The sequence below is a fragment of the Hipposideros armiger genome, unplaced genomic scaffold (genome assembly GCF_001890085.2).
Source record: "Hipposideros armiger isolate ML-2016 unplaced genomic scaffold, ASM189008v1 scaffold_988, whole genome shotgun sequence".
In the NCBI taxonomy this organism is placed as follows: Eukaryota; Metazoa; Chordata; class Mammalia; order Chiroptera; family Hipposideridae; genus Hipposideros; species Hipposideros armiger.
Window position 1 is genome coordinate 424,844 of NW_017732338.1, and position 6,000 is coordinate 430,843.

The following is a 6,000-nucleotide window of genomic DNA, read 5'->3' on the forward strand; positions in this document are numbered from 1 at the left end:
ATCAAAACAGATATATATGATATATATATATGATAAATACATAAGATTTCAAAGGTAAACCAATTATATTGAAATATGTTATCAAATATTAAAAACTTATGATATAGTAATATCCATGTCCCTTTATTAATGCACTAAATGACAATGTCCTGTAGGTCTTATAAATACTGAAATTTCAAAGCAGTAATGAGCATAATGATATTTTAAGAAACTTGCAACAAATCAAATTTGATTTGAAAATATTTGTGATGTCCAATAGTAGTAAAGTCAAAAGCACAGCTGTGATTTGTTGCCTCTTATATTCATTGTAATGGAAGAAAATACAAAAGCTCAGCTATTGTTAAGTAGTCAAAATAAAATTATAGTATCCTATCTAAGTTCACAGACTACCCGCTGCCAGTTTCTCTCCCAAGCATGTGGAAAATGGCACTGTCTGCCACTCTCACGTTTCTTTGTTACTGTCAGCATGTGCGACACAGTGATCTGTACCTTCTCCAATTTTAGAGGTGTGGAACAAAGCAACTGGGAAGGGCTTTTCCATGGTCCTTGATGGTCACACTGGGAATTGAGTAGAAGATAGGGTTCACACCCAGATTTCTGGAAATGATAGCTCTAAGTCTCATTTTTTTTCTCAAGACTTGTCTCTGGCTTGTTAAACAACTCCTTTGACTTCCCAAAATTCCTGTGCAAATTTTGACGGCTGCCAGTCGAAGGAAACCCCAAACCAGATACTGTTGACCCTGGCGTCTTTCTGAATGTCTGCCCCAGTTTGATCAAAGCCATGCTAAGTGTGACTGTGCTGTTTATGATTATATTGGTTCCAAGCACATTAATAATGTGATGGCTCATAATAGTAAAGAAATAGGTGCTTATTTTACGGAGTCTCAATTAGACAACATGTTGAGTTCATAGACTTTCACTCTTTTTATGAAAATAAGAAATCTAGCACAGTCATGCCCCACCATCATGTATGTAGGCCCAGGTAAGTGCCAATGGCTGCCTTATACTGTGACAGAGAGATCCTTCAAATATAGGTACAGTTTAGAAATACTGAAATGTTGATTTCGTGACAACAGATATCAAGCAAGACAACCAATCATAGTTACAGGTTTCATTTGGGAAGATACTTTCACAGCTATGGCAACAATTTGTAAACAGCTCAGAATTTCACTAAAGTTCTGTGTTCAAATTATATTCCCAAGGACAGATTTATTTTACAGAGAGCAGAATACTTTGGGAACAGTTACAGATACAAAAAGCCCACATGACAAAGTAGACATTCTTGTATTGCTCTCAATTTGACATCTTAATCAAAACAGATCCTTTGGACAAGTTTTAGGACAAGAAAGCGTCTCTCTCTCTGAAGCTGCAGAGGGGAGGGAACCGCTTTTTCTTCTTTCCAATACTAGGTTTTAATTAGGAAGCCTGGTGTTTTTAAGGTGCAATTCTGAAATTCCATAGGCTGACATTTTAAGCTAGAAGCAGGCAGATGGAACCCAATTTTGCGGAAAGACACGGGGTAAGGAGTGACTGGAATTTTAATAAAAAACCGTGAAGTAGAGAACCTAATAGAACAGTACTTGGTGCTGGAAGTGTCCTGGTGTCAATGAGTCACACGACCCGGAGGCGTGTCTTTGTGTGAATGTGGCCTGTGCCCGCCCCTGGTCCTCTCCCGCGCCGGTGTGTCCCCGGCCCCACCCAGCACGAAGGGGGCTCAGTTTTCCTACAGCTGCGCTGTTTCTTAGGTCTTTGGGGGCGAAACGGAGATTCATTTTTAGGCTCTGGGCAAGCGTCTGGGCTGCTCCTGACCCTCATGACAAGAAAACATGATGCACCAAACAAAAGCATAGGTATTTCCTTTTCCCTACCGACTTGAGCGGAAGCTGGCGTGTTGGCTCCGTGGCTTAGCTGGTTAAAGCGCCTGTCTAGTAAACAGGAGATCCTGGGTTCGAATCCCAGCGGGGCCTTTTGTGGTTTTCCTACCCTCAATTAAGGGGATGGGTACTTGAAGTCCATAAGTAAATTTCCTTTGATTAATTCCACAAAACTGTTTTACATGGGTCTGAGAAAGGATACTGTTATTGTTGACGAAAACTGGTTTTTTTTTGAAGAAAGAACGTCTACCTTTCTTGGTGTTCTTACATTTTTAATCCACACATAGTATCTACTCAGCAAGTACAAAAGGAACCAGGGAAGCAGAAGGCAAAGTCACAAATTTAAACTACAAGCAACATCATAATCTCTGTCCTTCTATTCTTTTTCCTGGGGAAATCCCAAACGGATGCCCCTCACAATCTGCAAGCAATATGTTTAGAAAGGAATGACGGATAAATGTGTTCTTGAGAAGGTTGCAGCATCTCCGACCATGTAACACAAGCTGTAAATAACTATTCAAAAAGATGGTCTAGTGCTCAGAGTTTTGTTTTGTTTTGTTTTGTTTTGAAAGGAAAATCAAAGAGAAAACAAATACTTGTCCCAGGCCTGTTTCTGCTGGATCCCCGGAGTCCAGCACAGGCCCTGGCAAACAGCAAGCGCTCAATTACAACGCAAAACATGATTCATTTCTTATTTGCCAGGCATTTGTCAGGGTTTATGTTTGTCAGACTCTTTATATGTGCTAAGTCACGCAATCCTCATAGAACACCTATAAAGTAAGGTTCAATTATTTCCTCCATTTTAAAGAGGGCGCACCCAGGATCCACAGATCTAGGATACAGAGATACAAAATCGCTTACCTGGATCACACAGCTCCTAAGTGGCAGAGACCAGGTAGCCTGAATAGCTCTGGACCAACCTGCTGGCCCGCCAAGCACCTCTAACTGCTTCTCCTATTATCCTGTTTGCCATTTCCTCCTTTCTCATATGTTTCCAGGACCCACGAGGGGACTCTAAATGGGCAGAAATGAACTGAAACTGTGGCCACGCGGGTAATAAGGGGAAACTTCATTTGTTTGTTCTTTTCTAGTCTTCTTGATGACAACCTTTTCTAAGATATACCAATTCACTTTGTTTTCAATGTGTGTATGAATCTTTCTGTGAGTTTTAAGGAACTTCGGGGAGAGAGTGAGGGCAGAACAATTCCGATTGTTCATAAAACCAGAGTCACCCTAATTTCTGTCTTTGTAACCTGGTATTAGATTGGATTTCTTTTTTTAAAAAAAAAATGGCAAGGAGAAAATGCCAGTCACTGGAGGTTTTTGATTACTTGGAGATTTGCAATAAATTATGTAAGAATAATATTCACCATCCAAGTTTTGAGTTCAAAAATAGGAACATTGCATGTTAATATTTGTAACTGTAGCTATTGGTGCTCAAGATAAGCAGGCTGAAAATCAGAAAACTTGAATTTGAGGGATATTTTTGGAGATGTCACTAAACATGAACGTCTGTGTGTCTAAGAACCCTCTTCCTGGGTCCTGTTCTGCATTGCAAAATTTGTAAACTGCCAGACCCTCATGGTCTGCAATTAGATATTGCTGTATGTCAAGGAAAATCTTACACAGCTTAATAATAAAGTATGTAGGAAAATGTTTAATGATGGTACCTTATTTGTGATGCAAAGAATTGGACCGGAATTGGGAGTCATTCTATGTGAGTAGGTGAACATTCACTGCAGATCTCTATGCAACAATGAAAAGTAATTGGTCTAGATATGGTCTTGATGTTCACACAGCAACATAGATAAATCTCAAAACAGTAAAAATAGAATGAGATATATGACACAGTGTCATTTACATAAATTAAAAAACGCAAAAATACATGTTCTATAAAACATTATTAAAAAGATGACCTTTCCAGTGATTTCTTATGGGAGTGGGGGATGGGAAATGAGATTCAGGAAAGGGAACTAAAAAGTAATCTATAGGTGAATAAAATAAAAGTGGGGCGCTGCGGACATCAGTGATGATAATTGAGGAGTCACATTCAAAATATTCAACTCCTTGAAAGTGAAGGAGAGGGGGGACACACAACTAAAGGAAATTAGATTAATACAGAACTTCAACCGTCTTCCACGCTGGGAATACGGAAAACAAGCTGTCAGGAGTGGGATTCGAACCCACGCCTCCAGGGGAGACTGCGACCTGAACGCAGCGCCTTGGACCGCTCGGCCATCCTGACTCAGCGGACGTAGCTGCTGCTGAAATTGTATTTCTATATCTACCTAAACACCGTTCAACCTTTTCCTTTTTTGAGATGCGGGTATCTTCTTAAAAGGCGAACCGATCACTGAGCGAGCGGCCCGGAAGCCGACTTAGGGTGGAGGCGCGGTATGGACCGAGGTCGCCGGAGCCGCAGGAGTGCCGACCTCAGGGACGTCCAAACCAGTAGAGTTTTCCTAAGAGTTTATTTGAGCCAAACTGACGACATTGCCGGGAAACAAGACCTCAGATGTTCCGAAGATCGTCAGTTTTGCTGTGTGTTTAATGCATTTGGAATCAAGGAGGGAAGGTAAGGAAGATTGCATGCAGGTGGGAGAAAGCAGAGTGCAGGACAGTTAACAAGACCATGTGTTCCTTGGAGGGTGGTTACCCCTCCCAGGGGCCTGAAAAAGACGATCGGTTCTGGCATGTCAAGGGTGTGTGAACCTAGATGTATAAGACGTGGTTGGGGGACTCAGGCCCTGACTGGGAACACAGCACCTGTTCTCCACTCCACAGAATTCTAGTTACAATGGCTGCACCCATGTTGCTGGAATCGCCTTGCTTGATTTGGCACTTCTTCCTGGGAGGTGTCAGGCTGGGCCAGTTAGTGCTGCTGGGGATCCTGGCCCCAGGCGACGCCGACCCCTCCCTCCTTCCTTTTGGCTGCAATCTCCCCGCGGCCGGTTCCCCTGGGGACACGTGTAAAGGGCCAGGGTATCTTGCTGCCTGTTCTGACTTTACCTAGCTGTACATTGATGCCTGGTGGCCTTTTCTGTATGATGTTATACTGTATTAACAGTTTAAAATCAAAGAAGGTGAGTAGTTTTCGTACCTACTAAACCCGGCACAGGGATAGCTTGATGCCAGGCCTCCACCGCAGCAACTTCTGCAAACACTCCTACCTGAAGATCAGGTGTGACCTATTCGGGGTTTTGTTCGCAGGTGTTCACAGTCAGGATCCTGGGTCAGAAATCACTGACTGGATGTCAGGCAACCTGACTGAGTTCGAGGTTCGCACACAACCAGAACTGGTCAATTTACTGCTTGGAGGAGTTTAGACAAATCGTTTTCCCTTTGTTGACCCCAGGAGTTGCTTTCTTAGGCACCTTCCAGTTTCATGTGACGAGGTCAGTTGATTAAATGCAGCACTTAATCCCTTACATTAAGTATCAAATCCCCATCCCCAGGGAACCAGTTGGATGCAAATGATCAGTCCCAGGCAGACCAGTCCCGCTGGACACTCTGGGGACAGAGTCCAGCGATCTGTGTGTAACAAGCCCTCCCTGTGATTCCGAGCTGTGCTCCAGATTGACAACCACTGGCTTAAAGTACAATAAACTTGTGACTCTTAACAGAGAGGCTGCTGTCATGTCAGCAGGAGGTGACATGTGAAAAGTCGCTAGAGGATGCCTTTCAGAATGTTCCAGTGCAGTGGTTCCACCCTGGGGAGGTTTGTAAATATACCAGCCCCCTCCCCACCCCAGACCACTTGAATTGGAGTATCTGGGCTTTCCACCTGGCAGGGTATCTCTCTACCCACAGGTGTACCCAGATTTGAGAGCATTGTTTTGAGCTCAGCTTTAGAGACAGGCTGACTATGTCTTTTAAGGATGAGCATTCGAATAAGTGTCCAGGACTCTATGGTCCAGGGCTGTGGCCCAGCATTTGTAAAACAAGGAGCAGAGATTTACAGCGGATGTCCCTGGGGCTGAGTGTGCCCGCCTACTACACGGGGGTGTCTGGAGGTGAGTCACTGCAGAGAGCCTGGGATGACTGTCACCACCGGCTGTGACGCTGGAGCCCTACCGAGCTGGGAGATAAGATGCAAACGGTCTGTAGAGAATTAAAATCTGATTAT

General features: G+C 43.5%; 2 non-coding genes across 2 annotated transcripts; one reads left to right on the forward strand and one right to left on the reverse strand.

Moving 5' to 3' along the window:
- The first annotated feature begins 1,893 nt into the window (after positions 1 to 1,893).
- On the forward strand, positions 1,894 to 1,967 carry TRNAT-AGU (transfer RNA threonine (anticodon AGU)). Its single transcript has one exon. It is a non-coding gene; the product is annotated as a tRNA-Thr (tRNA).
- A 2,069-nt stretch (positions 1,968 to 4,036) lies between these two features.
- On the reverse strand, positions 4,037 to 4,119 carry TRNAL-CAG (transfer RNA leucine (anticodon CAG)). Its single transcript has one exon. It is a non-coding gene; the product is annotated as a tRNA-Leu (tRNA).
- Positions 4,120 to 6,000: the final 1,881 nt, after the last annotated feature.